General features: G+C 49.9%; 1 non-coding gene across 1 annotated transcript; it reads right to left on the bottom strand.

Annotated features, from left to right (window-relative positions):
- Positions 1 to 23101: 23101 nt before the first annotated feature.
- TRNAK-UUU lies at positions 23102 to 23174 on the bottom strand. The gene has a single exon. It is a non-coding gene; the product is annotated as a tRNA-Lys (tRNA).
- Positions 23175 to 24851: the final 1677 nt, after the last annotated feature.

Genomic DNA, 24851 nt, shown 5'->3' with positions numbered 1-24851 from the left:
AAATGAATAGAGCTTTGAAATGCAAGTCTGCATTGTTGGAGGTAGAAGGGTAGATGTTTGCTCAGGTCTTGGGATGTCAGCAAACAGATCTTGTCTATTGCTATAGTTTTAATTCAAAGATGAAAAAAGGGAATATTAGCATTTAAGATCATACTTGAGTGAAATAGTATTATTGTCTATATATCTCTTTGAAGGTTATAGTAATCTGTATCTGAACTGTTTAATGGATAAATTACTCTGTGCTAATTGCCAGGATGTTTGGGAGAAGGAGTTAAGCCTATTGTTTTTTCAGGCCGAAAGGCTGCTGGAAATGTATAAGAAGCCTGGGACACGATCCTTCTTCATCTCAGATCTGCTTTGGGTTTCAAGAGGGGGAAACCTTAAGCCACGAGGATTGAGATCCCCAGTCATTGACTGGAGCCACCATGAATCTGGACATTGGACTATAACCTATGGATTATTTCTAAAAGGACTTTTGGCAACTACAAGCTCACCTCTACTATGTATCTAAACCTCAAGAATTAACTTCAAGTCTGTATATATATTGATCTTTCAACTAACACGCTCTCTCTTTTCTTTTCTAATACATTTTAGCTTAGTTAATAAGAATTGGCTATAAGCGTGTATTTTGGGTAAGATCTAAGTTGTAATTGGACCTGTGAATGTGGCTGATCCTTTGGGATTGGAAGAACCTTTTCTCTTATATGACGAAGGAAGATTTTCAGGAATCATCATCATATCTGACAGGTGTGTCTGCATGGACGCCTGAGGCTGGGCACTTTAAGGGAACTGCATGGTTTGGACTTCTAAGTAACCAGTGAGGTACTATAGAAGCTGTCATGTGCTTGCTTGGTAAATCTAAGTATTGGAATAACCACCAGCGTTTGGGGTTTGTCTGCCCCATTTTGTTTGGAGTTCACCCTGAATGAGTGACCTCAGCTGGCTCCCACAGGCAGCACCTTCACACTGCCCCCGCTCGAACTGCCACTCCCCAGTCCTTTCCCAGAGCTGGAGAGAGTATGCCATGCCCCGCCCCCGCTGGAACCGCCACTCCCCAGGCCCCTCCCAAGATTGGGACCAATCTTATTAACCTTTTTTTACTGACCTTGGCACAAAAAGCGGGAATATGCTAATAAAGTTTGTGGATGACACAAAGCTGGGGGGTATTGCTAACATGGAGAAGGACCGGGATATCATACAGGAAGATCTGGATGACATTGTAAACTGGAGTAATAGTAATAGGATGAAATTTAATAGTGAAAAGTGCAAGGTCATGCACTTAGGTATTAATAATAAGAACTTTAGATATAGATTGGGGACACATCAGTTGGAAGCAACAGAGGAGGAGAAGGATCTTGGGGTATTGGTTTGTCACAGGATGACTATGAGCCGCCAATGTGATATGGCTGTTAAAAAAGCTAATGCAGTTTTAGGATGCATCAGGCAAGGTATTTCCAGCAAAGATAAGGAGGTGTTAGTACCGTTATATAAGGGGCTGGTGAGACCCCACCTGGAATACTGTGTGCAGTTCTGGTCTCCCATGTTTAAGAAGGATGAATTCACACTGGAACAGGTTCAGAGACGGGCTACTAGGATGATCCGAGGAATGGAAAACCTGTCATATGAAAGGAGACTCAAAGAGCTTGGCTTGATTAGTTTAGCCAAAAGAAGGCTGAGGGAGGATATGCTTGCTCTTTATAAATATATCAGAGGGATTAATATTAGGGAGGGAGAGGAATTATTTAAGATTAGTACCAATGTAGATACAAGAACAAATGGGTATAAACTGGACACTAGGAAGTTTAAATTTGAAATTAGACGAAGGTTTCTAACCATTAAAGGAGTGAAGTTCTGGAACAGCCTTCCAAGGGGAGTAGTGGGGGCAAAAGACATTTCTGGGTTTAAGATTAAGCTTGATAAGTTTATGGAAGGGATGGTATGATGGGAGAGCCTAATTTTGGCAATTGATCTTTGATTATCAGCAGATAAGTATGCCCAGTGGTCGGTGATGGGATGTTGGATGGGATGGAATCTGAGTTACTGCAGAGAATTCTTTTCTGAGTGCTGGCTGGTGAGTCTTGCCCACATGCTCAGGGTTTAGCTGATCGCCATATTTGGGGTCGGGAAGGAATTTTCCTCCAGGGCAGATTGGCAGAGGCCCTGGAGGATTTTCACTTTCCTCTGCAGCGTGGGGCATGGGTCACTTGCTGGTGGATTCTCTGCAGCTTGAGGTCTTCAAACCACAATTTGAAGACTTTAATAACTCAGACATAGGTTAGGGGTTTGTTATAGAGGTGGATAGGTAGGGTTCTGTGGCCTGCTTTGTGCAGGAGGTCGGACTAGATGATCACATTGGTCCCTTCTGACCCTAGAATCTATGAATCTATGAGTCTATAACTCCCCAGGCCCCTCCCAACCATTGCGGTGATCTGCAGAGGGATCCCTCCTTGGAGAAGCTGAGGGAACTTGCTGGCTACGGCGCTGCAAACCCCCTTGGGGGAGGCTGCAGGGACAGAGTCCTGTGGGAGAAGGGATTCCTGTACTGGGAATGGGCTCCCCAACAGGAAGTAGAGCTGGGGGGAATCGGGAGGCAGCTGGTGATGCCCCAGGAATCCACAGGGTTCTTCCCTTTCGAGCTGCTGGATGGGAGGAGAATGAGGGGACCCCTGAATCTGGAAGGGGAGGATTGGGAGGAGAAGGGGGAAGACCCCCTGGGGGATCTCTTCCCTGAGGTGGGACCCAATCTTCCCGTCAGGTGTTCCCTGTTCAGAGTCACTGGGAAAGCAGCCCAGAACCTGGAGAGGGAGGTCAAGGACCTGCTGGCTTTAGATGGCATCCAGCCATTCAACATCCCATTGGCCTCACCCATGGGGCTGATCCCCAAGGGAGACAGGATGATCTGGTTTAGTAGGACTATCAAAAGCTTAAAGCCATCACAGTGTCCAATGCCTACCCCATCCCTAGGCCTGGGGAGATTCTAGAGAAGCTGAGGGGAATGGAGAACATGGCCCTGGCATACAATGACATGTGTGTCTTTAGCCAGACCTGGGCAGAACAGGTGTCCCAGGTGAAGAGGGGGCTGGGCTGCCTCAAGGAGGAAGGACTGACAGTAAAAGCTGAAAAGTGTAAGGTGGGGACGGCAGAGGTGTTGAATCTGGGCCAATAGGTGGGGAGCAGCTGCCCAAACCCAAAGCTGGCCAAAAGCCAAGATGGGGGGCTCTTAACGAAGAAAGCCCAAATCGCAGCCCAGAGTGCTGGGAAAGACCCAATCCCAGTTTGAACCCCAGGGGTATTGGGGTGGCAAAAGCATTCGGGCTGCATAATCCTTCCCACATGCGGCCTGTGAGTGCCATCAAGCACACCCGACCTAAGACCCCCCCTGCTGATCACGGCCCCTTGCAGAGATCCCCCAGCCAGCACCTCTCAGACCTCCCCCGCTCATTCCTTCCCCCTGCAGAGACCCCCCAGCCAGCCCCTCTCAGAGCGCCTTGCTCAGCCCCCCCTGCAGGGACCCCCCCACCAGCACCTCTCAGACCCCCCAGCTCATCCCCTCCCCCCGCAGAGACCTCACAGAGGGCGCCTCTCAGACCCCTGCTCCCCGGCACCTTCCCGCAAAGTCTTGTGTCCCGCACACTCCCCCGCGTGTCCCACTCCTCCCTGGTTCACCTTGCCCCCCATGCTGTCTGCATCCAAATGCCCCCCACTCCAGGTCCCACCCCCCCGGCCCTGTGACCTGCCCCCTGCCCGGGTCTGACCTGCCCCCTTGCCTCGTGACTTGTCCCGCCCCAGGGTCCAACTGCCCCCCGACCCACATCCCGCCCCTTCAGGTCCAACCACCCCGCATCCCACAACCCCAGATCCGATTGGCCCCTGCGTCCCGCCCCCACCTCGCATCTGATCGTCCCCCATCCTCCCTGTCCTGCTCCACACTCCTTTCACTTAACCTCTGTCACGGACTCACAGATCGTGCCCACCCGTGGCCCCGTGTGGTCTGTGGGGGGTGCCCCTTTCAGTGTGACAGCCCTTCTCGGGGGTCCACTCTCACTCTGGGTCAGGTCCCTCCACCTCCTGGAGCCGCACCTCTCTGAGCCTTAGCACGTCTGTCTCTGCTGTGGGCCCCCTCAGGGAGTCCACACGCTCTGGACCCCCCGGGCCTCCTCACCCCCAAAGGGTTTGATGCCTCCTATTCTCTAGCCCGGAGTAACTCTCAGCCAGCATAAAACAGGAAGGTTTATTGAGAGTTGAACCCAGCACAGGAAACTCTCAGGGCCTCAGGCTTGGCCTCCCTCAGACCAGCACATCCCAGTCTCCCTGCAGCCAGGTGGTCTGACAAACTGGGACTGTTCTTACTGTGGTCTGTGAATACTGTGTTGGTGCCTGTGACGTTATTGATATAAACTGGGACCATATAGAACATGGTTTGCCACCAAGGTCCTGTAGTGGCACCATATCATATGTAAAGGGGGTCATATAAGGTGTCTAAGACCAGGTTATGGGTTACTGGTTATGATTATGCTGTCTGTATCATTTTGTAGTTGAAGTTATAAGTATTGGCTGTATACTGTCTGTATTTCAAATTGGTGCTGCAGTTCTGGGAAACACCCCAGACAAGTTGGTGTTAGCTCTGCTTAGCCTGCTTGATGGTCCATTAAGGACCATCAGCTACACAATTGACCCACTGAGAGGAGGCAGATATGCCTTGTGACTCAGCAAAGTATGCAGGGACTTGCCCATGTGACTCCAAACTCCATTTTGCTGTAATTTTCCACAGTAAGAACAAAGAAGTGTTCTTACACCTGGAAGTGCCTATATAAGGCTGATGCCTCATCTCCATCTTGTCTTCAATCCTGCTTCTTACCTCTGGAGCGACTTTGCTACAAACTAAAGCTCTACACAAAGGACTGATGACCCATCCCAGCAGGGGATGTTCTCCAGAGTCTTGATTTGAACCTGCAGTTTACTCCATCAATGCTACAAGCCTGAACTAAGAACTTTGCCATTACTGTATGTAATTGATTCCTTTTAACCAATTCTAACTCTCATCTCTATCTTTTTCCCTTTATGAATACACCTTTAAATTTTAGATTCTAAAGGATTGGCAACAGCATGATTTGTGGGTAAGATCTGATGTGTATATTGACCTGGGTCTGGGGCTTGGTCCTTTGGGATCGAGAGAACCTTTTTCTTTATTGGGGTGTTGGTTTTCATAACCATTCATCCCCAGAACGGGTGGCACTGGTGGTGACACTGGGAGACTGGAGTGTCTAAGGAAATTGCTTGTGTGACTTGTGGTTAGCCAGTGGGGTGAAACCAAAGTCATTTTTGTCTGGCTGGTTTGGTTTGCCTTAGAGGTGAAATAACCCCAGGCTTGGGCTGTAACTGCCCTGTTTGAGCAATTGGTCCAGTATTGGCACTCTCAGCTGGGTCCCGCCAGAACCGCATTGTCACAGTGGTGTAGTCGTGCTTGGATCCACAGAACCAGGTCAATTAAGCTTTGGGTCAGAAAGCCACGCTATCCAAATTTGAAATTTGGGATTGAGAGTTTGGTTGATTGAAGAGCAGTTGCAATGGGTGAGGAAAGAGCATATGAGGGTCTTGACAAAAAAGCCCTGGAAGATTTGTGTTCAGAAAAGGGAATAAGCTTTAGAAAGAAAGCTACAAATCAAGAACTAAGAGATCTGCTAATGGCCGGTGATCAGGAGGCAGGAGCACAGCCCTTACCTGATACTACAGAGACTGCAGAAGCAGTTCGAATGAAAGAGGCAGCGAATAAAGTGCATTTGGAGTATGAACAGAAACTAGCAGACCTGCGAGTGCTGGAAAGGCAGAAAATAGCTGAATTAGAAAGAGAAGCTGCTGAAAGACAGAAAGAAGCTGCTGAGAGAGAGAAGGAGCAGCTGAACGAAAGAAGAAGGCTGATGAGAGAGAAGAAAAAGCTTGTAAGGGGTGTCTGGAATTACTAGCTGCTGAGGAGAGAGCTCGACAGAGGCAACAGGAGACTCACAAGATGGAACAGGAGACGGCCAGACTGCAGCTCCAAGTAATGGAAGAGCGGAGAAAGTCATTGCCACCTGGTACTCCACATACCCACCGCCAGGAGAAGAACTGGGAAAAGATGTGTCCCATTTACAATGATACGGAGGATATAAAGGAGTTTTTGTCTACCTTTGAGCTCCTCTGCAATCTGTGCCAGATCCACGATGAACATCAAATGCCTGTCCTGCTGACCAGACTGACTGGAAAAGCCAGGGAGGTATTTAATGATTTGGGGGAACAAGAAGCCTTGGATTATGGGCGGTTTAAAGATTCTGTGGTAAGGCAGTTCAGGGTTACTCCTGATTCTTGCAGAGTTAAGTTTAGAAAGTTTAAGATGTCTAATGATTGTACTTTTGTAGAATATGCTCATAAGCTGACGGGTTTTGTTAAAAAGTGGATGATGGGAGCAAAGGCGCATGGGAGTTTTGAAAAGCTGCTGGATTTAATAACTTTGGAACAGTTCTTAAACATTGTGCCTGACCACGTGAGAGCAGCTGTGTGTGATAGGGACCCTGAGTCAGTCCTACGGGCTGCAGAGATTGCAGATGCCCATACCCAAAATAGGGCTCGGGAAGGGTATAAACCCCAAGGGAAAAGTAGTCATCATTCTCCCCAGTTTAAGAGGAGGGAAAGATTTAAAGGTAAACCTGGCCCTGACTCTTATAAGGTGGCTCACAGGGGCGCAGAGGGTGGGAACTCTCACCCCAAACATAAACAGATTACATGCTATCACTGTGGGATGCTTGGCCACATAAGACCAGATTGGCCAACCCTAAAGGGCAGCCCAAAACCAGCAACCCCAAAAGCCACAGTAGATGCCAATTCCATTACTCTGAGCACCCAGGCTGAGCCAAGCCACAACAGCACCACCTTAAGTCCAGAGGCAAGCAGAGCAGTGGCTAATGCCAACCCCCTCGTCTCCGATGCTCTGGGAGGAGGGGATCAGCTCACCAGCTATGTCAGAACTGAGGCTTGGCAAGGAAGGGAGAGGTTTATTATGGAGGCAAAGGTCAATGGTGTTGAGTGCATGGGATGGCGAGACACTGGCTCGGATGTAACTATAGTCAAGGGACATCTGGTGAAGCCAGAGGACATGTTGCCTGGGGAATATGTGACGGTAGTGGCACTATCTGAGTACTATTCTGCCAATGGCTAGAATCCACCTTGAGTGGGACGGCTTTAAAGGGGACATGAAGGCTGCAGTCCGAGATTTAATTCCAGCTGATGTTTTGTTAGGAAATAACATACTGGGGGTGCCTGGCCAAGTGAAAGTGGTGACCAGGTCACAGAGGAAGTTTGGATCTGTGGCAGATGCCCTGACTGATGGTAGTGAGGGGGACGGCAAACAGACAGAGAGTGTCTCTCAAGATGAATCAGGTAAAGGTTTGTCTCTGCAAGAAAGCAGTGTGTCTGGGAATGGAGTTTCTGAATGTCTGTCTGATGTCTCAGAAGTGAATCTGGAGTTAGATCAAGAGCAAAAGGATCTCACTGGGGAGGAAAATGTTGCTTGGGAGCAGATTCAAGTAAATGGTCAGGTGGAAGCCCTAACTGAGGAAGGAAAGGGTAGATTTGTGATGGATGATGGATTGGTGGCTAGTGCAGCTTGTAAAAGTGAACCTGAAATGGGTAACTGTGATTTGCTGGAAGTAGCTCAGTGTAGTGAAAAAAGCAGCAGCTTATCTATTGGGAGTAGCAATGTGCCTGGTAGGGAAAGTTTGGAGGAGCCTAGGCAGCCTTGTGAGCTGATGGCTTTGTCTAGTCAGCAGTTTGGGAAGACAGGGATAGTGGAAGATGAGTGTCTCTATCCCTTACCTGTTTCCTGTGTTAAGAAATGTGACAGTAAATGAAATGTGCCTGTGTCTGTCAGGGGTATTGACTGGCCTATGGAGGAAGCTACCTCAGTTTCAAAGCAGTTGTCTGTATACAGCCCGCTGTGCTGGGACAAAGGAAAGGAAATCCCAAGCTGTGTGCCTGGTAAAGGAGAATCCGTCTCCGGCTCTTCTGTGTCTGTGCAGCAAACAGAAGGTGCCTGTCAGCCTGTTGGTGTCACTAGACATAAATCTAGGCCTCAGTGAATCAAAGCTCCTCCATGTTGAACTCTACTTGATCTAGAAAGCTAGCAGCTGTGAAATTAAATGTGTAACAGTAAGTTATCAGTTGCAGCACAGCTAAAACCGGTCTAAAGCAGTGGTGATAAGGCCTGTGCACCTTTAGCAGAAGGACAAGATAACTTGCAGAAGGAAAACTTACTAACAAGGTGCCGCGGCCAAGATTACTTAATGCACCTGAGCTTACGTAACTGCTACAGGGAGAGGAAGGAGGAAGGAGGAGTGGGGGGGGAGAAAGAGAAAAAAACTTATAAAAAGGGAAAAGCCTCTTGTGTAGGTGTGCATGATTTGAGACGTTCGTCCCCTTGCACAGCTTTGAGATCTCAAATAAACTTTGCTTGCTTCTCCACCCTGGTGTGTGTTCATTGGTGCTTCGCACTTTCGGCAACGAACCACTGTTGCTTGCCTCGGGCACCCTCTGTGCCTGCAAGAAGCCTGTGATGGTTGAGGGTGATTCAGTTGTCTCGGAGTTGGTTGTAAATACAGCTAAAGCCCAGGAAGGGAATAGTCCTAAGTTTGTGTCTGCTGAGGAAAATGGCACTGTAACTACGGTGCATCCAGTTAGTGTCTTAGCAAAATCCCAGAGACCAGACAATTCTGGTGCTTGTAGTTTGCCAGTTGCTAATGTGTGGTTGGAAAAGGGTGTAGCAGCTCTATCTAATCAGGGTGATACCCTAGCCAGGGCACAAGGAGAGCAAAAAGGTGATTTAATTGTGTTACCTACTGACAGTTTGACAACTTGTAGCAAGAAGGAAAAGATTCCTGAACCTGTTCATGGCCAAGGGAAGGAGAAGGCTTCTAGCCTGTTAGCTCGAAAGTCTATAGGTTTGCCTGGAAGGGGATTGTGTAGGAATCTGCCTGATGGGCCAGAGGTGATTCTGGATGTAAGTGAGACCCAGAAAGAGTCTGTGGTTGCTCAGGAAAGTGTTCCTTTAGAGCAAGCCCTAGGTGAAGAGGGTAATGGCAGAAGTTCTGAGAGGAGTGAATTGCTGCTTAAAGAAGCTCCTAGGGAAAGGAACCCTCCTGGTAACCTGTGCAAGCAGTTTACTGCAACTGAAGGGTGTGAAAGTGATTTAATCAAGGAAGTTTCAGTTCCTAACAGCCAGAAATTTTCTGTTGTGAATGGATCCACTGACTCTCCCTTTGAAAGATCCAGTGTGGGTAGCTTTGAATAGATCTCAGATGGAGTAGCAGCTGTTAAGAAAGTTGAGCAGCCCTATAACCGCGTGGCTGTGTGTGGCCAGCTTGTTGGGAAAACAATGGTGTTGGGACATGAATGTCTCCATGCTAATTCTGTGAGTGAGCAGTCTGTGCTTCAGGATCTAAGGACAGATTTGGTTGCTGGTGTTTCAGAGCTAAACGGTTTTATGGCTAAATGCCAAGATCCCTACACTGTGAACAACATTAATATCTATGTTAATTTGATGTTAATTGGGTTCCAAACATTTGCCAGAGCTTGTATAGATAAAATAGCTAGTTTCTTTAGCTCTTGGCAAGATCATATGAGACATACAGAAATCCTGCAGCAAAAGCAGATCCAATCCACTGTTGTTCAAACTAAGTTTTACCTTAAGTTTCTAAAGAAATTCAATCATGTTACTGAACATAAGTTTGGTAAAGCATTTCTGTTATACATTGATATGGTTTCTAACCCAGTACAAGCTGTAATAAGACAAAACCCAGGATGGGGATCTCTTAAGATGCAGTCAATGATGTCTGTGTCACCCCTTCATGCATCAATTTTGCGTTGGGAGTGTGACGTTATTGATATAAACTAGGAACATATAGAACATGCTTTGCAACCAAGGTCCTGTAGTGGCACCAAATCCTATGTAAAGGGGGTCATATAAGGTGCCTAAGACCAGGTTCTGGGTTGCTGGTTATGATTATGCTGTCTGTATGTCTGTATCATTTTGTAGTTGAAGTTATAAGTACTGGCTGTATACTGTCTGTATTTCAAATTGGTGCTGCAGTACTGGGAAACACCCCAGACAAGTTGGTGTCAGCTCTGCTTAGCCTGCTTGATGGTCCATTAAGGACCATCAGCTACACAATTGACCCATTGAGAGGAGGCAGATACGCCATGTAACTCAGCAAAGTATGCAGGGACTTGCCCATGTGACTCCAAACTCCATTTTGCTGTAATTTTCCACAGTAAGAACAAAGAAGTGTTCTTACACGTGGAAGTGCCTAATTAAGGCTGATGTCTCATCTCCATCTGGTCTTCCATTCTGCTTCCTACCTCTGGAGGGACTTTGCTAAAAGCTGAAGCTCTACACAAGGGACTGATGACCCATCCCAGCGGGGGATTTTCTCCAGAGACTTGATTTGAACCTGCAGTTTACTCCATCACTGCTACAAGCCTGATCTAAGAACTTTGCCAATACTGTATGTAATTGATTCCATTTAACCAATTCTAACTCTCATCTCTATCTTTTTCCCTTTATGAATAAACCTTTAGATTTTAGATTCTAAAGGATTGGCAACAGCGTGATTTGTGGGTAAGATCTGATGTGCGTATTGACCTGGTTCTGGGGCTTGGTCCTTTGGGATTGAGAGAACCTTTTTCTTTTACTGGGGTGTTGGTTTTCATAACCATTCATCTCCAGAACGAGTGGCACCGGTGGTGATACTGTGAGACTGGAGTGTCTAAGGAAATTGCTTGTGTGACTTGTGGTTAGCCAGTGGGGTGAAACTGAAGTCACTTTTGTCTGGCTGGTTTGGTTTGCCTTAGAGGTGGAAAAACCCCAGCCTAGGGCTGTAACTGCCCTGTTTGAGCAAATGGTCCTGAATTGGCACTCTCAGATGGGTCCCGCCAGAACCGTATCGTCACAGGCTAGGGGCTGCCTTCCCTCCCTAGCTCTACGAAGGGACTTGGGAGCGGCCGTTGCAGCGTGGGTGGGGCGCTGCTTTTACACCCTGGCTCTACGAGGGAACTGGGGAGTGACTGATGCCGCGGGGCAGAGCTCTGGGTTTCCTCTCCAGCTCTGCCTGGGGACTGGGGAGCAGCCGTTTCAGCAGGGGCGGGGAGCTGCATTCCCTCCCATCTCTGCCAGCGGACAAGGGAGCTGCCGTTCCCGCAGGGGTGGCGCACTACCTCCCTCCCTAGGTCGCCGAGGGGACTGGGCAGCGGTTGTTCCTGCGGGGGAGGGGCGCTGGGTTCCCTTCCCAGCTCTGCAAGGGGACTGGGCAGCGGCCGTAGCCGCGGGGGCGGGGCACTGCCTTCCCTCCCTGGCACTGCGAGGGGACTGAGGTCGGCGGTTCCTTTGGGGGCGGGGCGCTGGGCTTCCTCCCCAGCTCTGTGAGGTGACTAGGGAGCGGCTGTTTGACGGTGCTGCCCGTGGGAGCCAGCTGAGGTCTCTCAATCAGGGTGAACTGCTTACAAAACAGGGCAGACAAATCCCAAACGCTGGTGGTTATTCCAATACTTAGATTTACCAACCAGCACAAAACAGCTTCTGTTGTACCTCACTGGTTACTTAAAAGTTTAAACCACGCAGTTCCCTTAAAGTGCCCAGCGTCAGGCCTCCGTCCAGACACACCTGTCAGATATGATGATGATTCCTGAAAATCTTACTTCATCATACAAAAGAAAAGGTTCTTCCAATCCCAAAGTATCAGCCACATACCCAGGTTCAATTATAACTTAGATTTTACTCAAAATACACGCCACAGCCAATTCTCATTAACTAAGCTAAAATTTATTAAAAAATAAAAGATGTTGTTTAAAAGATCAATATACATACAGACTTGAATTTAATTCTTGAGTTTCAGATGCATAGCAGAGGTGAGCTTGTAGTTGCCAAGAGTCCTTTTAGAAATTGTCTATAGGTTATAGTCCAATTTCCATATTCAAGGTCGCTCCCCTTTTTGAAACCCAAAGCAGATCTGAGATGAGAAGGATCATGTTCCAGGGTTCTTATACATTTACAGCAGCCTTTCAGCCTGAGGCCATGTCTACATCTAAAACTTTACAGCGCTGGTTGTTATAGCTGTATTAGTACAGCTGTATAGGGCCAGCGCTGCAGAGTGTCCACACTTACCGCTAGCAGCGCTGCAAGCGCTGCTAGATGTGGCCACACTGCAGCGCTGTTGGGAGTGATGCATTGTGGGCAGCTATCCCACAGGGCACCTCGTCCCAAAGCGGCGCTGGGGCTTGTGGGAAGGGGAAGGAAGTGTGATTGTCCTTCTGCTTCCTGTTCCTGTTCCAACGGCCAGCGTTGCTTTGGTACACATGCGGAGCCCTGTGGCAGCATTGTGACTCTAAAGCGGTTTTTCTGCATTTTCTTTCAAGAATGGATCCTCAGGTACTGAATGCCTTAGTAATGACTATTGCCAGCACATCTCTCCGTACTGTTGATCTAATCCTTAGGCTGCTAAATATGCGTGTGACTGACATTGAGGAGAGGGACGATGGTACTGAATCGCATCAATATGCAGACAGTACAATGTTAGTGGCAATTACAGACGTGCTCTGCTCCGTGAACCGGCGCGTTTGGGCTCGGGAAACCAGCACTGAGTGGTGGGATCACATCGTCCTGCAGTCATGGGATGACGAGCAGTGGCTGCAGAACTTTCGTATGAGGAAAGCCACTTTCATGGGACTTTGTGATGATCTCGCCCCCAACCTGCGGCGCATGAACACGAGATTTAGAGATGCCCTTTCTGTGGAGAAGCGGGTGGCTATTGCAATCTGGAAGCTGGCAACTCCAGACTGTTTCCGATCGGTGGCGAACCAGTTCGGAGTGGGAAAGTCCACCGTTGGAATGGTGCTGATGCAAGTTTGCAGGGCCATTAATCGAACACTGACAAGAAGAACCGTGACTCTTGGGAACGTGCAGGACATTTTAGATGGCTTTGCAGAAATGGGCTTCCCTAACTGTGGAGGGGCAGTAGATGGGACGCATATTCCTATTATCTCTCCACCCCACCTGGCATCGGAGTATATTAATCGCAAGGGGTACTTCTCTGTGGTTCTGCAAGCGCTTGTGGATCACCGTGGGCATTTCACTGACATTTACTCTGGATGGCCTGGAAAGGTGCACGATGCACGCATATTTAGGAACAGTGCCCTGTTCAGGAGGCTTAGGGCCGGGACCTTTTTCCCAGATCACAAGATAACAGTAGGGGAAGTGGAAATGCCCATCGTGATTCTGGGAGACCCCGCTTACCCATTAATGCCATGGCTCATGAAACCATATACGGGGAAGCTTGACAGGAGCAAGGAACTGTTCAACTACAGGTTGAGCCGCTGTAGAATGACTGTGGAGCGTGCTTTTGGCCGTTTGAAAGCCCGCTGGCGCAGTCTTTTTGGGAAGCTAGACTTGATGGAAAGCAGCATTACCGCTGTTATATCCGCGTGCTGCACCCTCCATAATATTTGTGAAGGGAAGGGTGAAAGGTTCAGTGAGGAATGGACCTCCGAGGTTAGACGTTTGGAGAATGAGTTTGCTCAGCCAGAGAGCAGGGCTAATAGGGAGGCCCAGGAAAGGGCTTCAAGGATTAGGGATGCTATAAGGGAGCAATTTGATGCTGAGAGCCAGCAGTAATGTTTGGTGCATGTGTAGTGCTTTGCTTTACCTTGCTGTGTATAAGTAACCATTTATATCACCAATAAAACATAGGGAAAGAAATACAAACCAAATCCTTTTATTTGTCATACAGTAAAAAACAGGAAAGGGGGTATGGTTGGTTCACAGTACATTCACAGGTTTTACTATTTCCTCTTTTACTCAATTGTAACCGCCTGCTGCAACTCACCATTACTTTGCTGCAGAATGATTGGGGTGGAGTGCACTGGGTAACAATTAAACATATCTTGGTTACTAGGTGATCTTATAGGTGTTGGGGGCAGCTGAGGATAAAAAGGAACTGGGTGCTGCATAAAGGTATTTTGAGGATACACAGGGGGACAAGGAACAGTGTTTTGGGAAGGCTGTGGGATATCACGGTTTATATTTGTCTGCATGGCTACAAGAGACTCAAAAGACTTGGTTTGGCGAAACAGGAGTCTCATCATCTGCCTGGCTATTCTTTTGGCAGACAATTCCTGTCTCCTGCTTTCAGTCACCCTCCATTCCTGTAAACTTTTTCTCCACTCCTCAGTCTTCCTACTTTCCCTGTCGTAGTGGTTCAGAACGGTCTTGATCAGCTCCTCTTTTGATTTTCTAGGATTGCGCCTCAAATTCTGCAATCTACGTGAGGCTGGTGACACAGCTGCATTTCTCGAGTTGTCTAGAAAAAATAGAGATAGAGACATGTAAAACACAGGGGCATCATTGTTTATTATCAACTTTTGAAGGACACTGGAAACTGTAGGTAGCATCCCTCTCACATACCTCACATAACACTGTAGAGCTCAAGAAAGCTAAGACATGTCTAGCTGTGCGGTGAGTACTTTTGCTTAAAATTCTCCCCTGTTAGTGGGATGCCTTGGTTCCTGCTTGGAAGGGGGGCCGGGTGAAAAGCACCCCGTAGGACACGGTTCCCGCCAGGAAGGGGGGTGGGGGATGGACAGAGCACACCGCAGAGCAGGTTTCACGTTTGGAAGGGGGGGTGGGGGACGAACACACCGCGGAGCAGGTTTCACGTTTGGAAGGGGGGGTGGGGGACGAGCACACCGCGGAGCAGGTTTCACGTTTGGAAGGGGGGGTGGGGGACGAGCACACCGCGGAGCAGGTTTCACGTTTGGAAGGGGGGGTGGGGGAGGAACACACCGCAGAGCAGGTTTCACGTTTGGAAGGGGGGGTGGGGGACGAGCACACCGCAGAGCAGGTTTCACGTTTGGAAGGGGGGTTGGGGGAGGAACACACCGCAGAGCAGGTTTCACGTTTGGAAGGGGGGTTGGGGGAGGAACACACCGCAGAGCAGGTTTCACGTTTGGAAGGGGGGGTGGGGGACGAGCACACCGCAGAGCAGGTTTCACGTTTGGAAGGGGGGGTGGGGGACGAGCACACCGCGGAGCAGGTTTCACGTTTGGAAGGGGGGGTGGGGGAGGAACACACCGCAGAGCAGGTTTCACGTTTGGAAGGGGGGGTGGGGGACGAGCACACCGCAGAGCAGGTTTCACGTTTGGAAGGGGGGTTGGGGGAGGAACACACCGCAGAGCAGGTTTCACGTTTGGAAGGGGGGGTGGGGGACGAGCACACCGCAGAGCAGGTTTCACGTTTGGAAGGGGGGGTGGGGGACGAACACACCGCGGAGCAGGTTTCACGTTTGGAAGGGGGGGTGGGGGACGAGCACACCGCGGAGCAGGTTTCACGTTTGGAAGGGGGGGTGGGGGACGAGCACACCGCAGAGCAGGTTTCACGTTTGGAAGGGGGGGTGGGGGACGAGCACACCGCAGAGCAGGTTTCACGTTTGGAAGGGGGGGTGGGGGACGAACACACCGCGGAGCAGGTTTCACGTTTGGAAGGGGGGGTGGGGGACGAACACACCGCGGAGCAGGTTTCACGTTTGGAAGGGGGGGTGGGGGACGAGCACACCGCGGAGCAGGTTTCACGTTTGGAAGGGGGGGTGGGGGACGAGCACACCGCGGAGCAGGTATCACGTTTGGAAGGGGGGGTGGGGGACGAGCACACCGCAGAGCAGGTTTCACGTTTGGAAGGGGGGTTGGGGGACGAACACACCGCAAAGCCGGTTTCACGTTTGGAAGGGGGGGTGGGGGAGGAACACACCGCAGAGCAGGTTTCACGTTTGGAAGGGGGGGTGGGGGACGAGCACACCGCAAAGCCGGTTTCACGTTTGGAAGGGGGGGTGGGGGAGGAACACACCGCAGAGCAGGTTTCACGTTTGGAAGGGGGGGTGGGGGACGAGCACACCGCAAAGCCGGTTTCACGTTTGGAAGGGGGGGTGGGGGAGGAACACACCGCAGAGCAGGTTTCACGTTTGGAAGGGGGGGTGGGGGACGAACACACCGCAGAGCAGGTTTCACGTTTGGAAGGGGGGGTGGGGGACGAACACACCGCAGAGCAGGTTTCACGTTTGGAAGGGGGGGTGGGGGACGAGCACACCGCAGAGCAGGTTTCACGTTTGGAAGGGGGGTTGGGGGACGAACACACCGCAAAGCCGGTTTCACGTTTGGAAGGGGGGGTGGGGGACGAACACACCGCAGAGCAGGTTTCACGTTTGGAAGGGGGGGTGGGGGACGAACACACCGCAGAGCAGGTTTCACGTTTGGAAGGGGGGGTGGGGGACGAGCACACCGCAGAGCAGGTTTCACGTTTGGAAGGGGGGTTGGGGGACGAGCACACCGCAGAGCAGGTGAGGAAGAAGCACCCCGCCTGGATGCCTACGTGCTGGGAAGGGTGTGGGGGGGGTGGATTGGGGCAGAGGAAACAGACCGCATTGCGCTGGGGAGCCGTGATTCTAGCTACCTGCCCTCAATTATCCCTAAACTATCCACAGGCTTTCATAATGCCAGACATATCACTGCTGCGTGTTACCAAGGAAGAGCGGGAGGGTCTTCTACAGGAATGTGGATACCGCCCTGGCCCCTATGCAGCTCGCCTGTGTGCGGCCATGGTCCCCCCACCCCTCGCTGCACAGTGGATCGGACGAGTTAGCCTGAACGGGACAGGGACCACGGTGGCTCTACCTATAAACTTGTTAAAGCACATTGCCCAAGATCTAGCTGCAACTTTTCAAGAGATTACTCAGGCAGATTACACAGATGTAATAGATCAAATCAATGGGCTATTCCACGTTTAGGCATGCTGGCAGTCAGCCATAACGAGAATCCTGCTATCACAAAGCATTGCAGTCTACTTACCACGAGCACGACCCTCAGCTTCCTCATCAACGTCCGCTTCCAGCTGCTGGGACTGGCTAGTCTCCTCAGGGCTAGAGAAGAGCTCCTGACTGCCTGTGTCCTGAGACTCCGGGGTGTCCCCCTCAACGCCAGTAGTATCACTATATTCATCCTCTACACCGTCCCCCACTTCTCCCTGCTCTGAACTCTCCATCGTGGTTCTAGGATTCACGGTGGGGTCACACCCAAGAATGGCATCCAGCTCCTTGTAAAACCTGCAGGTTGTGGGGGCTGTTCCTGAGCGTCGGTTTCCCTCACGGGCTTTGCAGTATGCACTCCTCAACTCCTTAATTTTTACTCTGCATTGCAAGGCGTCCCGTTCGTAGCCCCTTCTCATCATGGACTGCGATATCTGACCATAGGTATCGTAGTTTCTCCTTCTGGAGCGCAGCTGTGCTTGAACAGCCTCATCTCCCCACACACTAATTAGATCCTGCAGCTCTGCATTGGTCCATGCTGGGGCTCGTTTGCTGCGTGGAGGCATGGTCGCTGAATGATTGATTGATTAATTGCACTCCACGCCTGACTGAGCAAACAGGAAGGTGATTTTTTAAATTTCCCGGGGTATTTAAAGGAGGGGTCAGGTGAGCACAGGGCAGAGGAGTTTTCTTGATTACCAGAGAGGTATCCTCAGGTATGCTGGGATACCTGCTTATTCCACGGAGGTCAAGAAAAGCGCTGGTGAGTGTCTACATTGCATTACCAGCGCTGGATCACCAGCGCTGGATCCTCTACACCCGAGACAAAACGGGAGTACGGCCAGCGCTGCAAACAGGGAGTTGCAGCGCTGGTGATGCCCTGCAGATGTGGACACTCTCAAAGTTGCAGCGCTGTAACTCCCTCACCAGCGCTGCAACTTTCTGATGTAGACAAGCCCTGAGAAAACAATAGGCTTAACTCCTTCTTCCAAACATCCTGTCAATTAGCACAGAGTCATTTATCCATTAAACAGTTCAGATACAGGTTACCACAACCTTCAAAGAGACATATAGACAATAATACTATTTTACTCAAGTATCATCATAAATGCTAATATTCCTTTTTTTATCTTTGAATTAAAACTACAGCAATAGACAAGACCTGTTTGCTTACATCACAAGACCTGAGCAAACACCTCCCCTTCTACCTCTGACAATGCAGACTTGCATTTCAAAGCTCTGTTCATTTACAGATCTTGCTACCCAGTTCTTAAAGTTCACCCACGGCTCAGGTCAGTCGGTGAGGTGAGGTAATTAACTCTTTCTGGCCCTGTCACCTTTCACTGAGATTTTATAGTACACTCATAACGTCACAGCCCCGCCCCCGCTGGAACCGCCACTCCCCAGGCCCCTCCCAGAGCTGGGGAGGGAAGCCAGCGCCCCACCCCCACTCAAACCACCGCTCCCCACTGGCCTCCCAGAGCTGGTGAGAGAACCAGTCCTCCCGCCCCCGCTCCATCCGACCCTCCCCAGAACTCTCTCAGAGCCGGAGAGGGAAGCCAGTGCCCCTCCCCCACTCGATCTGCCACTTCCCACTCCCCTCCCAGAGCTGAGGATGGAAACAAGAGCCCCTCCCCCGCTGGAACCGCCAGTCTCTGCTCCCGTCCCAGAGCTGGGGAGAGAAGCCAGCGCCCCGCCCGCGCTGGAACCGCTACTGCGCAGGCCCATCCCAGAGCTGGGGAGGGAACCCAGCGCCCCGCCCCCACTCGAACTGCAACTCCCAGGACCCTCCCAGAGCTGGGGCTGGAAACCAGCACCCCTCCCCCGCTGGAAACACCACTCTCCAGACCCCTCCCAGAGCTGGGGAGGGAACCCAGCCCCCGCCCCCTCTCGAACCGCCACTCCCCACACCCCTCCCAACCATTAGAGTGATCTCTGGTTAGCAGGCATATAGGTTCTTTTATTGTTTAATCTGTTCTCTCTGTAACGCCTTTACCTTGAGAATCACTGTTTGCTGGCCATGGGCTGTATCGTAACTTAACTAGGGGCAGTTCTGCTGCTCCTAGCCTCTGAGGAAGAAAGGCCAAGCAGGCCTGCTGAGGGAGAGGATCTGCCTTAGTGGGGAATTCACACTGTAGGCAGGGAGCAGTGCCCCGGAGATACTACAGCTAGGAGGCAGAGAGATGTGGGTTTCTACCCAAGAGAGGTGCCAGCTGGACAGTCTGAGAATGGGTGCCCTTGCTGGACCACAGAGGGGGAATACAGATGCAATGGCCCTGAATAAGGACAGAGAGAGCACAAGGAAACAATAAGACATCATCTGTCATCCTGATAGTGATCTCAGCACACAACCTGCCTAACCATTGGCATGTCTTTCTAGGCTTCATAGAACAAGGGAGTTGTACGGAGGGATGAGAAGGAGGATAACCAGGTAGGCCAGGGGATGTTTATGAGGAGTTCTTCCAAAGAGCAAGGGACAAAACCCAGAACCACAGAAATGTCAGGGTGGAAGGGAGCTCAAGAAGTAATCAACTCCAGCCCTCGGCCTATGACAGTGTTGCTTCGGATTTGAGGGGTGCATGTACCCTAGAACAAGAGCAACCCAACTACAGACATATTATGTACATTCAGCCACCCTGAAGTAATGAAATAGACCACCACACAGTTAAGGGTTATTTTTGAGTCAGGAGCAAGGTCATACCTAGCTACCTAATAGCTCATTCAGCCCCTGCTTCTGCTTAGTATTTAAAAACTCCATATTGTCCCTATCACTGCTGGCCTAAATTTCTCCTCCTGTCCCTTTCTTAACAGGTCAGATGATGTGGCTGAGAGGTTAAAGTGATGGGCTGCTAATCCACTGTGCTCTGCATGCATGGGTTCAAATTCCATCCTCATGGGATGCTTTTAGTCTTCACCCCTCCTTTATAGACTACCATCTCCCCTTTGGTACAATGACAGATCAAACAATAATGCTTCTTGCAAACAAAAACCTTCTCAGAGACTCAGACAACCCTCTCTCCTCCCCATCCCCGGCTTTAAATAAAATGTCTAAAGCTCAGATTTCTAAAAAAAAAAATTCTCTAGTTCTGTATTTCTTAGTTTTTATCTCAAAAGGTAACATCCTCATAACCTCCCCCAAACACCCTGGGACCTCCTCAAGTTATAAAAATACCCCATTTCTCAGCAAGGCCAAGACAGTGACCCACAGCTAGAATGTCTAGGGCAAGCTGTCGTGAAGAAGGCAACTCAAACATTTTCTCCCTGCTTCCCTTGGCAAGGTCTGACTGGGAAAAGAAAATTCCCCAAACTGAAAATTTTCTGCTGAAAAACCAGTACTAGTCTGTTTGAGGACTTTGATTTGAATGTATTATTGTTATTCGCTTCTGATTTATCTCATTTAAGCCTTTGTCCTCCAGATGTGTTTCCAGCTGTTGAGTTGTGGGGGAGAGAGGCCAATGCATAATGTCTCTACTTCCCTTTCATAGTTTCTTCCAACTTGCTAGAAAGTACCTTTGCTACAACATGAGTCAAGCACTGTCCATTGTCTCTGTGCTGTCTCGGAGAAGTCTGCATTGTACACGGTTCCTGGAATAGTCCTTGAGAGTGTGGCCCTTCAATGGGCCAGCAATGGGCCCTTCAATGGGCCAGCAGCAAGTCTGGCCCTTCCATTTTTGCACCTGAAAGGCTGGTGGTGGGCATTTCCCAACCTCATAATATATTTCTGTAATGCACACAGAGCAAACTTCATAACTTCCCAAACCAATGTGAGCCCACAGAATGCAAGAAGACATTAATGTTCAATAGATGAACAGTTCAAGATTTTTAAAATGATCCCTCACCAGGCAGACTTTGTTCAAAACGTATCATCACTATATGAGAGTGGTGAATATGGGGCTTGCAGGGTGCTGCTTTAAGCACAGCGTGCCACACCTGGGCTTACATTGCAATGGGAATGTACCCTTAGAGTCCATCTCTCCCGGGATAAAGATGGCAGCAGGGCTGGCCTGGGTCATCTGACTTGGGCTCATTATGCTAAGGCTGAGAGGCTAAAAACTGTGGTGCACATATTTGTGTTCACACTGAAGCCTGGGTTCAGAAACCATCACCCCTCGTGGAGTCTCAGAGGTTGGGCTCAAGTCCATATGTCTGCACTGTAATTTTATAGTCTTGCAGTCCCAGCCCCATAAGCTGTCAGAAGACAAGATTCAGAGCTAGATGGTCCTTTGGTCTAGCCCAGTGTGGTTTTTCTTATGGTTTAAATTACACTCCAGGCACTGATAATAGAGTTACTGAACGTTTAGGAGTTAGCAGCTGGTAGGTTGTGGATGACCCGCTGGGGCTGGGTCAGGTCTGGGCTCTCACACCAAATGCTCTTTGTGGCTGCCAGAATCTGTGGGCGGCTCATTTAGGTTACACTGAGTGTTGAGTCCTGCTTTGTGCACCGTGTATGAGAATGAAAATCCTAAACCGCCCTTTGAAATAACGAATGCAGCAGGACGTGTTATTGTCCCTGCCCCAAAGCAAACAGACCAATGGAGAAATGCCATTGAGTCCAGGGTAATACTTCATTGCGGTTTTACCTTTTTTGCTTCCTAAACTCCCTCCCAACTTTGAGGGGGCCCAGAGCCCAGTATTGAGCCTGAGCTGAAATATCTACAGTGCAAATTTACCACCCCACGGCCAAAGCCTCGGGATCCTGAGCTGGCATGGGGCAGCCTTGGGTGTTTCATTGCAGTCTGGACATAGCATAGCATTATGTCTACATTGACATAAACATACCCAAGTCACTATTCTCAAACCCTGGGTCAGTTGATTCAGGCTTGTGGGGCTTGTGCTGCAGAGTTATAAAATTACAGTGTAGACACTTGGGCTTGAGCCCAGCCTCCAAGACCCCATGAGGGGTGAGGGTCTCCAAGCCTGAGCTCCAGTCTGAGCCCAAATGTCTGCACTGCAGTTTTTAGCCTCACAACCTGAGCCCCAGGAGTCAAAGTCAGATGATCCAGGCCAGTCAGGCCACAGGGCTTTTATCACAGTATAGATCCCCTTCCAGAATATGTCTACATTGCAATGTAAGCCCAGGGTTAGCAGAAGTCATATCGGCAGCCCCAACTCATAAACCTAAATTACAAGGAAAAGACCCACCCCCAAATAAGCTGGGCAATGTCCTTCTCTCTATGGTTCGTAAGTCCAGCAGCCAAAAGTCCTTTAACATGAGTCAACCCTGCTCTTCACCCCACTCACAGCTGTTGTCTTTAGTTAGTGCAAGCCCAGAGGTGCCTATGTAGAGTTCACCTGCCATCCTGGGTGGAAAAGGGGGAAAATAAGAAGGCACTGTACTCACTATGTTGTCCAGGGACTCACTCATCCCTTCACTGCTACCCTGTCCTAACATTGATCTAACCCCTAAATTTTAGTATTAGGACCCAGGGCCCAGCCCACTTGGCTTTGGAACACCTGTCCCATGCCTAGCGAGTGCTACTGAATTGAGGGTGAGTTCCTCAATTGGGGTCTGCCAAGCACAGTTGGGCTGCCCTCAATTCACACAACAAGGATAACAACCCTTTATTTCTCTTGCCCCAATAACAAGGAGACTGGGAATCCACACCAGGCAAAAGTGATCATTTTGGCAAGCAATCCAACATATTTCCAACATACTGTAAAATCCACATGCAAACTCATACACGAAAACTTGCAAGAAAATCTTCCTGAGGGAGTCTGAGGCACCCGCTGCTCGAGGGAAGGAGGGAGCCACGGTTTGAGATTGAGGAGTAGTATAAGGAGGAGGGAGCTGTGGGTTGGGATTGAGGGGCACTGGGAATAGGAGAGGGCTGTGGATTGGGACAGAGGAGAAAGGTGAAGAGGAGTAGGCTCTGGTTGGGAGTGAGGAGCAGTGTGCATAGGAGGGACAGAGGGTTGGGATTGAGGGGCACTGGGAAAAGAAGGGACATGGATTTGGGCTGTACAGCATCCTCATTTGGGAATCCAGCAGGAAAGGGGAAGGCAGCAGGTGATTCTAGTTCCTTAAGGATATTCTGTGTGTTTGTATGTGTGTGTGTGCAGGGAAGGAACATGCTATATGCCCAGAGGCCTTTCTTCCTCCAGGCTGCAAGGACAGAGGGGCTGTCAGGAAGTTGCCCCTTCAAACCCACACACAAAAAGGGCTTTCTGAGGAAAGGGAAAGTCAAAGAGGTCTCTAGGAAGACAGTGTAAGATCCTTAGGAGTAGTTTATCACCTGACCAGGGACTTGAACCCTGGGCCCTCAGATTAAAAGTCTGAGGCTCTGCCAACTGAACTAGCCAGGCTCACAAAGGCAAAGAGCAAGTTAGTGCAGAAGAGAAACTAGTGAAGAAAACAAGAGCAGGAAACAATAGGGGAAACCTGCTGCTCTGTGTGGCCTGGTCAACACTACGAGTTCATATCGAATTTAGCAGCATTAAATCGCATTAACCCTGCACCCATCCACAAAACGAAACCCTTTATATAGATATAAAGGGCTCTTAGTACCAATATATGTAATCCTCCCTGACGAGGGGAGTAGCGCTGAAATCAGTATTGCCATGTTGGATTAGGGTTAGTGTGGCCGCAATTCGATGGTATTGGCCTCCAGGCACTATCCCACAGTTCATCATTGTGACCACTCTGGACAGCAATCTGAACTTGGATGCACTGGCCAGATACGCAGGAAAAGCCCCGCAAGCTTGTGAATTTAATTTCCTGTTTGCCCAGCGTGGAGCGCCGATCAGCACAGGTGGCCATGCAGTCCCAGAATCAAAAAAGAGCTCCAGCATGGACCGTATGAGAGACACTGAAGCTGATCTCTCTATGGGGAGATGAATCTGTTCTATCAGAACTCCATTTCAAAAGACGAAATGCCAAAACATTTGAAAAAATCTCCAAGGCTATGAAGGACAGAGGCCGCAGTAGGGACTCAACACAGTGCTGAAACTTAAGGAGCTGAGACAAGCGTACCAGAAAGCCAAAAAATGAAATGAACGCTCAGAGAGGGAGAGGCAACTGACGACTGTAGCTATCCCACAGTTCCCACACTCTCTGAAAACCATTGGAATTCTTGGCTGAGTTCCCAAAGCCTGAAGGGTCAAAAACATTGTTGCAGGTGGTTCAGGGTATATGTTGTTCCGCCTCCTCCCCCCGTGAAAGCAAATGAAAAAAATTGTTTCTCCTCTTTTTTCAGTGTCACTGTATGTCTATTGAATGCTGCTGGCAGACGTGGTGCTGCAGCGCTACACAGCAGCATCCCCTTCCCTTCCCTTGCGGACGGCAGATGGTACAGTATTACTGATATCCGTCATTGTCATCCCGTGAGTGTTCCTGACCGGCCTCGGTGAGGTCGGCCGGGGGTGCCTGGGCAAAAATGAGAATGACTCCCAGGTCATTCTCTTCTTTAAGCTTTGTCTACTGGAGATTCAGTCCTGCCTGGAATATCATAGCAGCTGGAGGCTGCCCTCCCCTCCCCGCTTTGAGCTCTGCTTGCAGAGGCAATAAAGTCAGTGTTGTTTCAAATTCCTGCATTCTTTATTACTTCATCACACAAATGGGGGGACACTGCAACGGTAGCCCAGGAGGGTTGGAGGAGAAGGGAAGCTACCGGTGCGGTTGATGCAGGGGCACTCACTAGAATGGCATACAGCTCATCATTTCTGCAGGATGCCTGGGGCTCTGACTGGAGGCGGCCATTGGCCTCTCTAGCTGTTTAGTAGACTTGCCTGATATCTAGACAGGACTGACTCTCCTTTTAGACAAAACGTAAGGAAGGGAATGACCCGGGGAGTTATTCCTATTTGTGTCCATGCGCCCCCGGCCGACCTCACCGAGGCAGGCCAGGAGCACCCATGACAGCAGCAGATGGTGCAGTATAGCTGGTAACTGTCATTGTCAACTTGCAAAGTAGCAGATGGGACAGTATGGCTGGTAATCATCTTTGCTAACTTGCAAAAGGCAAGAGGATGGTGCTGTGTAGC

Source organism: Gopherus evgoodei, unplaced genomic scaffold (genome assembly GCF_007399415.2).
Source record: "Gopherus evgoodei ecotype Sinaloan lineage unplaced genomic scaffold, rGopEvg1_v1.p scaffold_166_arrow_ctg1, whole genome shotgun sequence".
In the NCBI taxonomy this organism is placed as follows: domain Eukaryota; kingdom Metazoa; phylum Chordata; order Testudines; family Testudinidae; genus Gopherus; species Gopherus evgoodei.
This window is presented reverse-complemented; position numbering and strand designations above follow the sequence as displayed.